General features: G+C 51.0%; 1 long non-coding RNA gene across 1 annotated transcript; it reads right to left on the minus strand.

Annotated features, from left to right (window-relative positions):
* Window positions 1-250: 250 nt before the first annotated feature.
* LOC140605094 (uncharacterized) lies at window positions 251-10150 on the minus strand. Its single transcript, XR_012007844.1, has 3 exons — window positions 10098-10150; window positions 6326-6402; window positions 251-1670 (listed from the first exon to the last, which is right to left on the minus strand). It is a non-coding gene; the product is annotated as an uncharacterized lncRNA (long non-coding RNA).
* Window positions 10151-17979: the final 7829 nt, after the last annotated feature.

Raw genomic sequence — 17979 nt, forward strand, 5'->3', positions numbered from 1 at the left:
GTCCAATAAATGGAAATGTATGACACTAAAAAAAAAAAACAAACAAAACAAAACACCAGGTAAATCTTCAGGGTTCTAAAGAATGTCATTGTTTTTCAAAAGATATCCGAATGATAGAAACAGGAACACCACAAGTACAGAAGGAAAAGTTGCCGGAGGCACCGATATGAACAATTTCCCTACTACATTAAATGCCATAGATCATTATGAGAAAGATTTAAATGCATCAGTAAATAAGAATCTTTAAGTCTTGGACACAGTTATTTTTTTTAACATAAGCAAATAGGCAATAAGGTATTTCAAATGTGAAAAAGTACCTGTACCCACGGCCACCCTGGAAGAAGAGCACGCCAAGGGGCATGCTATCGGGATCCCCCACATGACGGAGCAGCCACCTGCCTCAGTGGAGCAACCTACTTCGGGCACTGAGCAACATCCTAAATGAAATCAAGAGCCTGCCAGAGCTATTACACTGGGGCGAACTGAAGCTTATGGGCCTGAGCAGTTCGAGCCGGGCATGGCAGTTGGTGCTGAGTGCTTGGCCCGAGCCGAGATGCCAGCTGCGGAGGCCAAGCCAATTTACATGGCAGTCACACGTCTGATTCACTGTCCCGACCTGGAGGAGCCACCTGCACACTTGGCCACCCTGCAAGAAGAGCTCCCCCGGGCACCCACTATCAATGTCCCCGGCATGCCATGCCAAAGGAGTCACCTGCCTCAGTGCAGCTCCAGCTTCGGCCCCTGAGCAACATCATGAACCACGGCAGCAACCCACCCCAGCTCCGAAGGTGGGGCCTGATGAAGCTTCTGGGCCTGAGGTGATCGAGCTGGGCAGGGCTGTCGGTGCTGAGTGCTTGGCCAGAGCGCAGATGTCAGCTGCTGAGACCAAGCCAATGCACGAGGTGGTCACACCTCTGATTCACTCTCCCGACAAGGAGGACCCACCTGCAATCTTGGCCACCCTTGTGACATCATGTCCCGGCACATGCTATCAGGGTCCGCCACATGCCGGAGCGGCCACCCAGCTCAGTGCAGCAACTAGTGTCTGCCCTGTGCAATATCCTGAACCACCTCAACAACCGGCCCCAGCTCCTACCTCGGGGCCTGCTAAAGCTTCAGAGCCAGAGGTGATCGAGCTGGTCACGGCTCGAGCCGAGAAGCCAGCTGCTGAGACCAAACCAATGCACGTGGTGGTAACACCTCTGACTCACTGTTCCGACATGCAAGAGCTACCGGTACCCGTGGCCACCCTGGAGGAAGAGCACGCCCAGGTGCATGCTATCGGGTTCCCGCACATGCCGGAGCAGCCACCTGCCTCAGTGGAGCGAACGACTCTGGCCACCGAGCTACATCCTGAACCAAAACAAGAGCCCGCCACAGAGACTACAGTGAGGCCACCTGAAGCTTCTGGAGATGGAATACTTCCAAACTCGTTCTATGAGGCCAGCATCACCTGAAGTCCAGAAGCAGACAAAGACCCCACCCCACCAAAAAGGAGAGTTATAGACCGATGTCCCCGATGAACACGGATGCAAACGTTGTCAACAAGATACGAGCCAATAGGATCCAACGGTACATTGAGAAGTTACTCACCGTGACCAGGTGGCATTTATCCCCGGGACGCTAGGCTGGTTCAACACTCGGCAAACACTCCGTGTGACTGATCAGATCTGCAAGAGAAAAAACAAGAACCAGATGATCCTCTCAATAGATGCAGAGAAAGCATTTGACAAAATATGGCATCCTCTCCTGATCCAAATGCTTCAGAGTATAGGGATAGAGGGAACATTCCTCAGCATCTTCAAAGCCATCTACGACAACCTCCTGGCAAATTATCATTCCCAAGGGGCAAACGCTGGGAGCCTTTCCCCGAAAAAGATCAGGAACAAGACAGGGATGTCCACTCTCACCACTGCTATTCAACATAACACTAGACGTCGTAGCTTCAGGAATCAGGCAACCTAAAGAAATAGAAGGCATTCAAATCGGCCTAGAAGAAGTCAAACTCTCCCTTTTCGCAGATGACATGATACTGTACACCTAGAAAACCCAAAAGACTCCACCCCAAGACTGCTAGAACTCATACAGCAAATTCGGCAGTGTGGCAGGCTACAAAATCAATGCCCAGAAATCAGTGGCCTTTCTAGATGCTAACGATGAGACTGAAGAAAGAGAAATTAAGGAGTCATCTCCATTTACGATGGCACCCAAAATCATGCACTACCTAGGAATAAACCTAACCAAAGAGGTAAAGGATCTCTACCCGAAAAACGACAGAACATGTCTGAAAGAGACTGAGCAAGACACAAAGAGATGGCAAACTATTCCATGCTCATGGATACGAAGAATGAATATTGGGAAAACATCAACGTGACCCAGGGCAATTTGCACAATTAACATAATCCCTAACAAAAATACCACGGACTCTCCTCAGAGAGCTGGAACAGATCATCTGAAGATTTCTGTGGAATTGGAAAGGACCCTGAATGGCCACGGGAATAGTGCCAAGAAAACCACAGCGGGGGGAGCACAATGCCGGATTTCAGGTTGCGCTGCAAAGCTGTGCTCACCAAGACAGTGGGCACAGGCACAAAAACAGACACATCCATCAATGGAACAGAAGAGGAATCCAGAGGAATCCAGAATCAACTCGATGGTCAAGACCATACATTCGACCAAGCAGGAGAGACCATCCACTGGAAAAAAGACAAGTCTCTTCCATAAATGCCAGGGGAATACTGGACAGTCACATGCAGAGGAGGGAAACTGGACCACTGTCTCACACCGTACACAAAGATAAACTCAGAATGGATGAAAGATGTAAATGTGAGACGAGATTCCATCAAAACCCTGGGGGAGAACACAGGCAACGCCCTACCTGAACTTGGCCACAGCAACTTCTTGCAAGATACACCCATGAAGGCCAGAGAAACAAAAGCAGAGATGAACTATTGGGACTTCACCAGGATGACAAGCTTCCGCACAGCCAAAGAGACACTCAACAAAACCGACAGACAATCTCCAGAATGGGAGAAGCTACTTGCAAATGCCCCGTCAGATAAAGGGCCAGCATCCAAGATCGCTGAAGAACCTCTGCAACTCCACAGCAAAGAGACCAACCATCCAATCTGAAAATGGGCAAAAGACACGAACAGAAAAGTCACGGAGGAAGACCTAGACGTACATGGCCAACAAGCACGCGAGACAATGCTCTGCATCACTGGCCATCAGGGAAATACAGATCAAAACCACAATGAGAAACCACCTCACAGCGGTGAGAACATTAACAAGACAGGAAATACCAAATGTTGGACAGGATGCGCAGAAAGGGGAACGCTTTCAAAATGCAAAACTTTCAGAGGTAGCCGTACTCACCTGATAGGGACCAGGGCGGGGGGCGGGCTCCCGACCAGGCTGGGGCACTTAGGGTGGGACCTGAGAGCGGGGAGCGGGGAGGGTGGCGGGGGGCGGAGGAAGAGCCAGGGCCTTGGGGGGGCTCCTGGGACCCAGCAGCCCAGGCCCTCAAGCCACCGCCCCAAGGCCGTGCCCTGACGCTGGATGGTGTCTGCATCCAAACCCCTCTGAGCGTACCCGGATGGGCTCGGCACCCTCCCTGAGCCCCGGTGGAGGGGCCCCGCACCCTCTCTGAGCCGCCGGAGGAGACCTGACCCGTAGGAGGCCCCATCGCCAGCCCCCTCCGCGAACAGGTCCCACCACTCCTCCCCCTCGCAGCCCTTTGTCTCTCGGTCTCTCCCTCCCTGTCTCTGGGTCTGTCCCTCCCTGTCTCTCTGTCTCTCCCTCCCTGTCTCTCGGTCTCCCTCCCTCTCTGTCTCTCCCACGCTGTCTAGATCTCACCCTCCTTGTCTCTGTGTCACCCTCTCTGTGTCTCGGTCTCTCCCTCCCAGTCTCTCGGCGTCTCCCTACCTGATTCCCTGCCTCTCCCTCCCTGTCTTTCTGTCTCTCCCTCACCGTCTCTCTCTCTCCGTCCCTGTCTCTCTGACTCTCCTTCCCTGTTTCTGTGTCTGTCTCTCCCTGCCACCCCATCTTGGTCTGTCCCCGCACCCCCCGCCCCCCGTCTCATTCTCTCCCCCCCTCTCTCTGACTCTCGCTCCCTGTCTCACCGGCTCTCCCTCCCTGTGTCTCTGTCTCTCTTTGCGTCTCTATCTCTCCACCAGTCTCTGTGTGTCTCCCTTCGTGTCTCCCGGTCTCTCACTCCCTGTCTCGTTCTCTCCATCTTGTCTCTGTGTCCCCCTCACTGTGTCTCGGTCTCCCTCCCTGTCTCTCTGTCTCTTCCTCACTGTCTCTCGGTGTCTCCCTCTCTGTCTCTGTCTCTCCCTCCGTGTCTCTCTGACTCTCCTTCCGTGTCTGGCTCTCTCCCTCCCTCCCTCAGTCTCCCTCCTTGTCTCGGTCTCTCCCTCGCCATCTCGCTGTCTTCTCTCCCTCCCCTCCCCGATCTCTCCCTCCCTGTCTGTGTCCCCCTCCCTGTTTCTGTCTGTCCCTCCGCTTCTCTGTCCCTCCTTCCCTCTCCATGTCAATCAAATAAAGGATGACAACCGTAGGATTCTCTCAACAGATGCAGAAAAAGCACTTGACCAAATAGACCATCCTTTCGTGATGAAAACCTTCTGCCCGGTACGGATACTGGGAACAAACCTCAATTCTCATAAAACCCGTCTCCAAAAGACCCAGAGGGAAAGTCCTCTTCCTTGGGAAAATCCTCGAGCTTTTAACTTAAGGTCAGGAACACGACAGGGTGTCCACCCTCAACGCTGTCGTTCGGCACAGTAGTAGCGGTCCCAGCTTTCGCAGTGACATTCCGAAACAGAGAGAAAAGGCATCCCGATCAGCCAAGAAGTCAAACTCTCACTCATCACAGAGGACATGACACTCTACGTGGAAAACCTCAAACAGTCACTAGATTGTACTTAAAGGATCTGTCCAACAAGACCACCTAACAATCGTGGATATCTATGCCCCGAATGTGGGAGCTGCCACGGATATCAATCAGTTGTGAAGCAAAGTTAAGACATACTTAGATAATAAGACACTTTTACTTAGAAACTCGAACACGGCACTTTCTAGGATTGATAGATCTTCCAGGCACAGTATCTCCAAAGAAACAAGCACATGAAAGGATGCAGTGTACCACATGGATCACACAGATGTTTACAGAACTTTACCTCCAAATGCAACTGAATTCACATTCTTCTCAAGTGCATGTGGAACTTTGTCCAGAAGAGACCACATACTGGGTCACAAATCAGGTCGTGATCGATACCAAAAGACTGGGATCGTCCCCTGCGTATTTTCAGACCATAATGCTCTGAAACTAGAACTCAACCACTAGAAGAAGTTTGCAAGGATTTCACACGCGTGCAGGTTAAGGAACATCTTGCTAAAAGACGAAAGGGTCAACCAGTACATTAGAGAAGAATTAAAAATATTCACAAAAACCAACGAGAATGAAGATACAACCAACCTGTTCCAAATCTTTGGGATACGGCAAAAGCGGTCCCAGATAGGGGAAATACATCGCAATACAAGCGTCCATCCAAACACTGGAAAGAACTCAAATACACAAGCTAACCTTGCACCTAAAGGAGCTGGAGAAGGAACGGCAAATGAAACCTTCACCCAGCAGAAGACAACAGTTAATAAAAATTCGAGCAGAACTCCAAGAAATAGAGAGCAGAGGAACTAGGGAAACACATCCACAAACCAGGAGGTGGATCTTTGAAAGAACCAGTTAGAGAGAGAAAAACCATTAAGCCAGCCTTATAAAAAGAAGAGAGAAAAGACTCCAATTAATAAAATCATGAATGAGAAACGAGAGATCACCACCACCACCAAGGAAATACAAACGATCTTAAAAACTCATCCTGAGCAGCTACACGCCAATAAATTGCGCAATCGAGCAGAAACGGACGCATTTCCTGAAAACCACAAACTACCAAAACCGGAACAGGAAGACACAGAAAACCCGAACAGGCCAATATCCAGGGAGGAAACTGAAGCAGTCATCATCAAAGACCTGCTAAGACACAAGAGCCCAGGGCCAGATGGGTTCCCTGGGGAATGCTATCAAACGTTTAAAGAAGAAACCATACCTATTTCTACTCAAGCGGTTCCGAAAGATAGACAAGAGATGGAATGCTTCCAAACTCGTTCTTGGAGGCCAGCATCACATTATGTCCAAAAGCAGACAAAGACTCCACTCCACCCAAAAGGAGAATTATACTGCGATGTCCCCGATGAACACGGATGCAAACGTCCTCAACAAGATACGAGCCAATAGGATCCAACGGTACATTGAGAAGTTACTCACCGTGACCAGGTGGCATTTATCCCCAGGACGCAAGGCCGGTTCAACACTCGGCAAGCACTCCGTGTGACTGATCAGATCTGCAAGAGAAAAAACAAGAACCAGATGATCCTCTCAAGAGACGCAGAGAAAGCATTTGACAAAATCCATTCCTGATCCAAACGCTTCAGTGTACAGAGATAGAGGGAAAGTCCCTCAGCATCTTCAAAGCCATCTACGACAAGCCCCTGGCAAATTATCATTCCCAATGGGGAAACACCGGGAGCCTTTCCCCGAAGACCAGGCACGAGACGGGGATGTCCACTCTCACCGCTGCTATTCTCAACATAGTATGAGACGTCACGGCCTCAGCAATCAGGCAACGAAAAGAAATAAAAGGCATTCAAACCCACAAAGGAAAAGTCAAACTCTCCCTCTTCGCCGATGACATGATACCGTACCTAGAAAACCCAAAAGACTCCACCCGAAATTGCTGGAACACCTACAGCATGTTAAGCAGTGTGGCGGGATACAAACTCAGGGTCCAGAAACCAGTGGCGTTTCTGTACGTGAACAATGAGACCGAGGAAAGGGACATTGAGGAAGGGGTCAATCCCATTTATACAACCGCAGCACCCATAAAAAGCATGAGCTACCTAGAAAGAAACCTAACCAAAGGGGTAAAGGATCTCTACCCGAAACATTGCAGCACATGTCTGAAAGAAACTGAGGAAGACACAAAGAGATGGAAAAAGGTTCCATGCTCCTGGGTTGGAAGAATTAATATTGGGGAAAATGTCAACGTGACCCAGGGCAATTTACACAACTAGTGCAAAATCTGTCAGAAATTCCACAGACTCTCTTCAGAGAGCTGGAACAAATCATCGGAAGACTTGTGTGGAAACAGAAAAGACCCCAAACAGCCACGGGAATTATAGCCAATAAACCCACTACGGGGGGGGGGGGGGCAGCACAATGCCCTATTTCAGGGTGTGCCACAAAGCTGTGACCATCAAGACGGTGTGGTACTGGCACAAAAACGGACACATGGATCAATGGAACAGGGTAGAGCATCCAGAAGTGGACCCTCAACTCTACGGGCAACTAAGATTCGGCCAGGAAGGAAAGACCATCCACGGGGGAAAAAAAAGACAGTCTGTTCGATAAAGGCTGCTGGGAACACTGGACAGCCACATGCAGAGGAATGAAACTGGACCATTCCTCTCACACCAAACACAAGGATAAACTCAAAACGCATGAAGGATGTAAATGTGAGACAAGATTCCATCAAAACCCTCCGGGAGAACACAGACAACAACACCCATCTTGAACTGGGCCACAGCAAATTCTTGCAAATGACATCAGCCACGAAGGCCAGAGAAACAAGAGCGAAATGGACCGCTGGGACTTCATCAAGATGAGCTGCTTCCGCACAGCAAAAGAAAAACTTGTCCCCGAAGATAATATCGATAATAGCCAAACTATCAAGAAAGCCTAAATGTTTATCAACGTGCATGGATAAAGATGTGGTCTCACCCCAGTGAGATTGGTGAAAATTAACAAGACAGGAAACAACACACGTTGGAGAGGATGTAGAGAGAGGGGGACCCTCCTGCACTGTTGGTGGGAACGTGAACTGGTGTAGCCACACTGGAAAACTGTGTGGAGGCTCCCCAAGAAGTTAAAAATAGAGCTACCCTACGGCCCAGCAAATGCACTGCTGGGGATTTACCCCAAAGATACAGATGCTGTGAAACGCTGGGACACCTGCACCCCGATGTTTCTAGCAGAAATGTCCACAATAGCCACACTGTGGAAGGAGCCGAGATGTCCTTCAACAGACGAATGGGTAAAGATGCGGTCTATGTATACGATGGAATATTACTCCGCCATCAGAAAGGACAAATACCCACCATGTGCTTCGATGTGGATGGAACTGGAAGGTATTATGAGGAGTGAAAAAGTCAACTGCAGAAGGACAATCATCATATGGTTTCACTCATATGTGGAATATAAGAAATAGTGAAAGGGATTCTAAGGAAAAGGAGGGGAACTGAGCGAGTAAAATTAGAGAGGGAGACAAACCGTGAGAGACTCCTAACTCTGGGAAAGAAACAAAGGGTTGCAGAAGGGGAGGTGGGTGGGGGGATGGGGTAACTGGGTGACTGAGGAGGGCACTTGGTTGGACGACCACTGGATGTTATACTATATGGTGGAAAATCGAATTTTAATAAAAGCAAACGTAAAAACAAAAACAAAAAAGATGTGGTCTATATATACAATGGAATACTACTGGGCCATCCAAAAAGAATGAAATCCTGCCATTTGCAACATCCTGGTTGGAGCTAGAGCGTATTATGCTCAGTGAAATAAGTCAGTCAGAGAAAGACAAACACCATATAATTTCACTCATGTATGGAATGTAAGAAATGAAACAGATGAACACAGGGAGAGAAATGAGAGAGACGCAAACCAGGAAACAGATTCTTAGCTACAGAGAACACGCTGAGGGTTGCCGAGGCGAGGGGAGAGAGGGAGTGGGTATTAAGGAGGGCACCTGTGATGAGCACTGAGCATTATGTGTAAGTGATGGATCACTAAATACTACCCTGGAAAGTAATAATGGCTATATGTTAACCATCGAATTTATATAAAAACTTGAAACCTAAAAGAAGTAATACAACAAAGAATGCAGCTAGTAAAAAGAGGAAGGGAAAAAAAAGAGGGAGAGCAAGAGAGAAAAGGGAATGTATGATGTAGTAGAATAAAATTCTTTGTGATAGGATTTGTAAAAACAAGCAAACCTCAGAGCGTGTCTGGGGCAAGCTGTTTCGTCACCTGTAAAACGGGAACAATCCCTACCTCCTGGGGCTGCCATGAGAGGAACGGGGGAGGAAGAGGACCCCTACCGCAGGCCCTGGCACCAAGTGGAATATTGCTCAGCTGTTATCCTGACGTGGGCCAAGATCCAGCTCAAATGCCACCACCCAAACCAGTGCAGAGACACAGTGCCAACCCTCTCCAGCCCACGCAGGACATGGGAGGTGAGGAACAGCGGGAAAGAGCAGCTGTGACACCTATCACCCAAGAAAGAGTTCGCCACCCCCCCCCCATGGGACCTGCTTCCAAGCCTGCAGGTGCTCACCTGGGCCTCCTGACGCACACCCGCTCCCTCCTCCCCTCACATTGAGGCCTTCCACCCCCACCTGCCCAAGGCCTCCCACCTCTGCCACTACCTGCGCTGCACACTTACTCCTCACCTCCTGCATCACCTCCACCTCCACCAGCACCTCCCATTTCCATCACTGTCACTTCCATTATCTCTCACCCTTACGCTCACCACCTCCTCTACAACCTCCCACATCACCTCCCATCTCAATCACCTCCTCGCCAACCAACACAGCCCCCGTATCCATCACCTCCACTTCCATCACTTCCCACAATCACCCTCACTGTCTCCATTATGCCCACCCCGGCAATCACCTCCACCACTTCAACATCCACCTCCTCCACCTTCCCCCTCCTCCTCCACCTCCTCTTTCTCCACCCCTTCCCCCCCTTCTCCACCTCCGCTCCTCCCCTCCTCCTCCAACTGTACTGCCTCCCCTCCACTCCTCCACCTCTTCCACCTCCTTCTCTATCTCCTCCTCCTCCTCTTCCACCTCTTCCCCTCCTCCTCCACCACTTCCACCACTTCCCCCTCCCCCCTCCCCCCCACATCCACCGCCTCCACCTCCACCTCCATCATCTTCATCTGAGCTCCCCAAGGCCCAGCACCTGGCCGCATCAGCCCTACCTCACATTGTCATGCCGCTGGATGTAAATCTTGTGGAAAATCCTTTCGGGGGGGGGGGGGGGGGGGCTTCAGGAAGTCCTCCTTCATCTCCATGGCAACATACCGGGGCAGAAGGCTCATAAGCAGCCGCTCCTGGACAGGAGAGACAGGTCTGTGTGATGCAGCAGGACTCCCCTGCGAGTCCTCGATCACCCCACCCAGGTGGTGTGAGGAGCTGCCCTGCACAAGGGGCTGCAGACCCTCCTCACGGGCAGCAGGCGGCCTGGTGCTACAGACCCTGCCTGGCCCCTGGGCCCCTGCAGCCTGTGCCCAGGCCTGGAGTGGCATTACACAGGAAACTCGCTCCCGGAGCACTGGCAAGGGGCCTGCATCACCTCCACGACACCCGGGCCACCACGGCAACCTTCACCCACCGTCCACCCACTCGTGTGCCCCCACTTCACCGAGCAGAGGTCACAGGGAGGAAACGCCACCGGCCTCAACCAGGATGGCCAGGCCTCACTCCGCATCCCACTGCCCAACACGGCCCCAAGAGGAACCTCCAGGTCGGCCGTAAAACCCGCCCCCCTGGACAGACGGGAGTCCCGTGACCTCACAGAGATCGGTACACAACGTCTCATTTCCCCCGGTCCTATTTTCTGATTTCTTCCTTCTCTCTGGGGGTCAGATGTTTTCTTCCCTCTCAGAGAATGGAATAAACATCTAGGCTTTTCCAGAGGTGCCCTGCCGCACAGGAGACTCCATCCCTCTTCCGGGGACTCAGTTTCCCCACCTGCCTCATTCTGCCTCTCCTCCTCCCAGGGATCCTCACCCGCCGCCAAGCCCCCTGGCCCGTGACCACAGCTGGCCACACCTGCATCTGAGGCCCTCCCCTCAGGGCCTCTCACTCCCCTTCCCAGCCTGCTTCGGGAAGCAAAGAGATTACATTGAAATCCCAGTAGACTGAGGAAGGAAGCCTGCTCAGAAGAGCAAACACGGCAGAGACTGGGCAAGAGAAGCCGCTCCCTCACTCCATCCCTCCAGCGCCAGGCTCTGCTCCGGGCCCCCTGCCCTCAGCTGCAGCCTGTCCCATCAACGCAGCAGCTCTAGTGAAGCCCTCGACCCCTGGCATCCCCCAGCCCACAGCAGGCATCGGGAGACCTCCTGGACCACAGCCCCATTCCGTGAGGCCACGTCCCACGTGATGACCTCAGGATGATGATGAGAGCGGCACAGTGACAGGAGTCCCCCGGAACCCAGGGGGCCTCTGGGAGATGGCCTCGGAGGCCTGGGGCAGGGGTGTGAGGGCTTCACCCGTCTGCTCTGGATTCCACGGAGCACGTCACAGGCCTAACACATGGAGCCCACACCCCTCAGGAGCCTCCCCAGGTCATGCGTCTCCACGTAAACCGCAGAGGAGAAGGCCGGCCAAGCGCCGCTAGATGCTACGTGGAGCCAAGCAGACGAGGCCAACCTGAGTCCCGGGCCTGGAGCCTGTGCCCGGAGCCATGTGGCCCGAGCAAGGCCTGGCTCTGCCCTGAGACCCACCCCCACGGCGGCCAAATGGACAGACTGCAATGCCGCGGCGGGACTTCACACTACTGCCATGGCCTGTGACCACTCTCAGCACTGGGACCCCTGGGAGAGAGGCTCTGAGTGCTGGCGAGCACACGGACGCCATGCATGGACACGTCCAGGCTGACATGTGAGGGGCAGCCCCAGCGCACGGGGTGTGGGAGCTGCTGTGTGACTGGTGCCTGGCCAGCAGACGCCGACCCCTTCCTTGGCCGGGGGGCCTCTGGGGCGAGGCTGAGACACAGGCAGAGGGTGCCAGACTGTGCGGGCGGTGGAGGGAGCTTGGGCAGGGCCTCACCCAGGCCACCTCACGGACAGGCCAAGGGCAGCATCAGCAACAAGAACACACCTGGAAGTTGCTGGAAATGCCTTGAGGCACGAGGCCGGGACACGACAGAATGCTGCCCCAGAACACACGTGGGGCTTCACGCTCTCCTAGGAAGACCCAGCGTCACAGGGCCCCACGACCCTGGGCCGCCTGGGCTGCCGAGCTGCGGTTAGGGGCTCAGGGGTGGCTCCTGCACCAGTGTGCCCCGCACGGAGGGTCCCTGGAGAAGTGCACGGTGGCCTGGCCTTGCATCGCACCTCTGCCCTGTCTGAATTCCATCACACCAGACAGGGAGACAGGCGCACAGTGTCCTCAGCAGGTGCTCTGTGAGGGCGTCATTGCCCCCCAGACCCTGCTCCCCCTTTGCCTGCCACACCTCCAATTCCCACTGCTCAGGGCTCAGGTCTTAAATCCCTCCCCTGCACCTACAAATACGCTACATCAGATCAAACAAGGGAGGCTGCCCCCCACACCCGCCGTGCCCAGCACACCCTCCTCCCCGTTCAGTATTCTCCTAATGCCCTGGAACCCCTCCCTCTCCAAAGACCCCAGCTAAGGGCACACCTCCAGGACCAGGTCTCTCCATCCCGTCAGCTGCCCTGCACCGTGGAGTTAGGACAGGGAAACTGAGTCAGCCATAGACCACAGGAGAGCACCATGCAGGGAATGCTGGGCAGTGGCATCTGGTGCTGGAAGTGAGGCCAGGGCAGAGCTGGCCGCTGTTCCCACATCCCTTCGTCACCACGAGCACAACCGTTTAGCCCCTTACTTTCATCTGGGGCTCAGAGACCTAAGATAAACACCCCGTTATCCAGCCTGCTCTTGCAGCTAGATGTGGCCCAGGAGACAGGGGGTGAAAGGTCACGTGAGAGCTTCTGGAATGGCTCTTAAAGAAGGCCTATTCTTCCTTTTGTCCCTCTGTTGCTGGGGACATGGTCTTGATGTCCAGCCCTCTACCTACCATCTTGATTCACGAGGACGAGGGCCACACACCAGCAGTGGCAGACCAGTGAAGAGATGGAGACTGGGCTGGAAGGGCTGCATGGATCAGCCCTGCCACCTCAGCCATAAAGAGGCTCCCTGGAACCCGCACACGAGGGGGAAAGAGTGCTCACACTTGCATAAGCCACTGTCATATGAAATTCCTAAGGACAGGCTGTGGCTGTACTTCTGACCAGGGGCTCAGCATCAGCTGCACCCACGAGATTAGGGATGGTCCCTAAAGCCGACACACATAACCAAGAGTAAAAGCACACAGCTTTCCCATAGGGAGCAAAGCGCCATCTGGCAAGATCAAGCACCCATCCCCTATTAAAAACAGCAAAACCTGGAACAAAGTAGTTTTCTGACATCATAAAGGTATTACCTGCAATCCACGTCCAATCTCAGACCCAGCCCGAAAGCCCCAAGCGGCAGTAAACACTGCATCAGGAGCCGACAAGCCTGATGTGTTCTGACCAGCAAAATAAAACACAAGCCAGAAATCCAAAGGACAAACTCATGAACGTGGATCCTACAAAGTCTCCCAGCGTCCTACAAACACCAAAACGTGACTTAAGATAAATGTATTAGGGACGCCTGGGTGGCTCAGTGGTTGAGCGTCTGCCTTCCACCCGGGGTGTGACCCTGGGGTCCTGGGATCAAGTCCTGCATCGGGCGGGCTCCCTGCAAGGAGCCTGCTTCTCTCTCTGCCTCTGTCTCTGCATCTCTCTGTGTCTCTCATGAATAAATACATAAATAAAATCTTAAAAAAAAAAAAAGAAAATCATGCAGCACAAGAGAACCAGAACAATCTCAACAAATGAATAAAGACAAATCAATAGACACCAACAGCACGATTAACAGAATAATCACCATACGTAACGAGATTTTAAAGCAGCTATTGTAAGAATCATTCAATAAACAGCCACAAACACACCTGAAAAAAATGAAAGAAGAAAAAAGAACTCCAGCAAAGAGATAAAAGATACAAAAGAGACTCAAATACAAATGTTGGAGCTGAAAAAAAAAATGAAATAAAAAGCTCGACAGGTGGCAGAGAACAGAGGAGAGCCAGCCTAGTGACCTTGCAGGCGGAATGACAGAGATTGCCCACACGGATAAAACAGAGCAGCGACTGGGGAGGAAATCCCAAAAATACAGTGACCCGTGGGACCGTAACAAAAGATCCCACATTCATGTCCACGGAGTCACCAAAGAAGGGTAAGAAAATGGCTAGAAAACTTCAGAGAATTAGTGGATGAAAAGACCCCAAATTTGACAAAAGACCTAAATCTCCACACTCAGGAAACTGGAAAGACCCCAGTGCAGACAAACCGAAGACATCCACACCAGGACACAACACAGTCAAACCTCAGAAACGTCACGACAGCGGACGAGGCCGGAGAGCAACGGGGGAGTAACGGTGCCTCTCCCACGAGAAACACGGTTCGAATTACCGCAGATTTCTCATCGGGGATCGTGGAGGCCATGAGACGGTGGCCGGCTTTTCGAGTGCAAGAGAAAAGAACTGTGTACCCAGAGCCCTTCGGGAATGAAAGAAATCAAGAGGGAAAAGTAGGAGGCCTTGTCACCAACAGACCTGCCCCAAGAGAAAGACCTGTAACCAGAAAGAAAAGGAGAAAAGGAAGCATCTGGGCATAGGGGAGGAAGAAATGACATGACATAAGCAAAAATATCCATGAATAAAATTGACTTCCCTTCTCCGCTACGTGCTGGTTGACGCGAGCCATACAGCACTGCCTGGTGTGGCTCAAATGTATGCAGAAGAAATAGTTAAGACCGTGTTGTCGCAGGTGAGGCTGAAGGCCACGGAGGTGGGGTTTCTGCACTTCGCCCTACCCGGTAACATGTCGACAACAGTAGAATGTGACGTTACGTGTCTTTAGTATAAAACCTCAAGCAGCACTGAGAGAGATACGCACTCACGGGCACAATGATATAGCAAAGCTGAATTCTAAAAACGCGTTCGACTAACACAGAGGAAAGCAGGACAAAGAAACAAAACATAAAATGACAGGTGGATGCTCTGACATGATAATTACATGAAAGACAAGTGTTCTAAACATACAAAAGAGACACATCGGCAGAGTGATTTTTAACAAGTATGACCCAGGGACGCCCGGGTGGCTCAGCGGTGGAGCATCTGCCTTTGGCTCAGGGCGTGATCCCAGGGTCCTGGGATCGAGTCTCGCATCAGGCTCCCCACGGGGAGCCTGCTTCTCTGCCTGTGTCTCTGCATCTGTGTGTGTGTGTGTGTCTCTCTCGTGAATAAGTAAACTCTTTTTTAAAAAAAAATTTTAAGAAGAAAAATAAATGATAGAAAATCTGGACAAAGATTAGCAACGATACAGAGCACTCAAGAAGACCATCAGCCAACAGTTATGTCAACAACAGGTATAAAACACCTCGCCCAAGAAGTGCAGAAAACACGTTGTCTTCAAGCACCCACAGAACTCACACCAAGACAGGCCATATCCTGGGCCATGACACGAAATTCAGCGTATTTACAAGAATTCAAATTCTAGAGCATGGTCTTTGAAAATCACGGACTCAAACTAAAAATCGGTAGCAGAAAACAGCAGAAAAATCTCCAAGTATTGAGAAACTAAGCAAAACGATTCTAAGCAATCCAGGAGTTGAAAGGAGATGTCATAGGAAAGTTTTAAAAATACACAGAACCGAATGAAAGTGAAAACACCACACACCAATATCGGTGGCGCGCAGCTCTGAAAGGGAAATTTATGAGACTATTTGCTCATACTAAAAAAGAGAAAGTTGTCAAATAATCTAAGCTTCCATTTAAATAATCTGGACAAAGAACAACAAAGTAAAGCAAATTTAGAGGAGGGAATATCATAATAAATGCAAGAAAAAATCAAAGAAACTGAAAACGGGAAAAAAAAAAACCCAAAATCAATGAAACAAAAATGTGATCCTTTAAATACAGCAAATAAAATACGCAAACCTCTAGCAAAATGAGTGAGAGAGAGAGACTGATATGACATAATTAACAAAATCAGGAAGGAAACGTTATCATTATAGACCCTGCAGAAACCGAAAAGATAAAGGGAACAGTAGTAACACTTCACACATGAATTTGACCATTTCAAAGATACAGACAAGCTTCTCAAAAATGCACAAGCCACTACAACTCACGCAGTAAGATATAAATACTGTGAATAAAACAGGCTGGTTGACACCCACCCACTGTAACGTATTAAGTAAACTGAATTCTTAATTGTAAAATTCATATACCAATAAAAAATAAAGAAATAAAAAAATAAAATTCATATAGAAGAAATCTCCAGATCCTGATGGTTTTACTAGATATGCCTGCCAAGCACTGAAGAAAATTTAACACCAATTCTACCTAAACTTTTCCAGAAAATATCAGCCTTAGCAAGACTTTTCTAGATATGTCTCCTCATGTGAGTGAAGCAAAAGCAAAAATAAATTATTGGTCCTGTACCAAATAAAAAGCTTTTACACGGCAAAGGAAATAATTAACAAAATGAAAAAGAAATGAAACCTACTGAATGGGAGAAGGTATCTGCAAATGGTAGATTCAATAAGCGGTTAGTATCCAACATATATAAAGAACCCAGACAATTCCACTTCGGAAACCCAAATTATGCAATTAAAAAACGGGCAGAAAATCTGAATATGCATTTCTCTAAAAAAGACATCCAGATGGCCAACAGGTGCATGAAAAGATGCTCAACGTCATTTATCACCTGGGGAATGCGAATCAAAACCACAATGAGATACCACTTTACCCCAAGGGAACACCCCCCAACTCCTGATATAAAGTCAATATTATCTGATACCAAAACTGGATCAAGACAAAAAGTAAACTTTGTCAGGGAGATCCCCGGGTGGCCCAGCGGTTTAGCGCCTGCCTTCGGCCCAGGGCGTGACCCTGGAGACCCGGGATCGAGTCCCCCGTCGGGCTCCCTGCATGGAGCCTGCTTCTCCCTCTGCCTGGGTCTCTGCCTCTTTCTCTCTCTCATGACTAAATAAATAAGATTTAAGAAAAAAAAAAGAAAAAGAAGACTTTGTCAGCTCTGCTTCCACGGTGTCCAGGCAATCATGGGGATGACAACACACGGGGTAGCCGCAGCCCCTGCAGAGCCCCACACGTGGCACATGGATGCACCAAGGCGTCCAGACAAAACCCGCTCCCCGCTCAGCGCCAGGAAGGGCCTGGGGGTGACCGCCCAGGAGCACAGCGCCGGGAGCCGGGGCCACTCCCCACGTGTGTGCGACCTGCACGTCGGCGACTCTGGAGAGTCACCCTGCGCCCACATCCCCGGGACAAGCGGGAGCGGGAATGGCGCCTTCCCCGGACGCCCACACGGCTCAGGGGTGAACACGGGCCCGGAGACGATGGTCACTGCTAAGTCAACATTTGGGTGGCCACGGGCTTTCCGAACCCTCTATTTGCTTCTCGAACCAGTTTCGATCCTGGAAACTCTGCGGGAACTGGTGCATCTCGGAGTTTTCAAATCTCCTGCTAGTGACGAATCCTGAGTGTTTCCCTTGTGTCTGCTTTTAGCACGGCTCTATCTGCCGCCGAGCCTTCCGTCCCTAACACCCGCCTTATGCCCATTCTTTCTTCTTGATCAGCTGCTCTAAGGCTTTCCCGTTTCGAAGACCTAAGGTTGGACGTCTTTGTTCTGGAAGCGAAAGACCCTCCAAGTCCCTTTGGAGTACCTGACCCCCGGGGCCCGCAAGCCCTCGCCGTGTGCCAAGCCTACTCCCGTGTGACAGACCCGACCCCCAGGCCCCAACAGAGAAGACATGGCAGGTCAAAGTCTGGACTCGCCCGCTCTGGGCCAGCCAGAGATGCATGGATGTGACCCTCACCCACCTGTTCCAAAAGCACCGTGTGAACCACCAAGAGAAATGACGGAAATGTCTGAAATATGGAACTATTGAGTTTTTACACCAGGAGAAGCAAGGCGAGAGAAACACACGTGGGGACACGGGGACCACCCC

This window comes from Canis lupus, chromosome 15, assembly GCF_048164855.1.
Source record: "Canis lupus baileyi chromosome 15, mCanLup2.hap1, whole genome shotgun sequence".
NCBI lineage: Eukaryota > Metazoa > Chordata > Mammalia > Carnivora > Canidae > Canis > Canis lupus.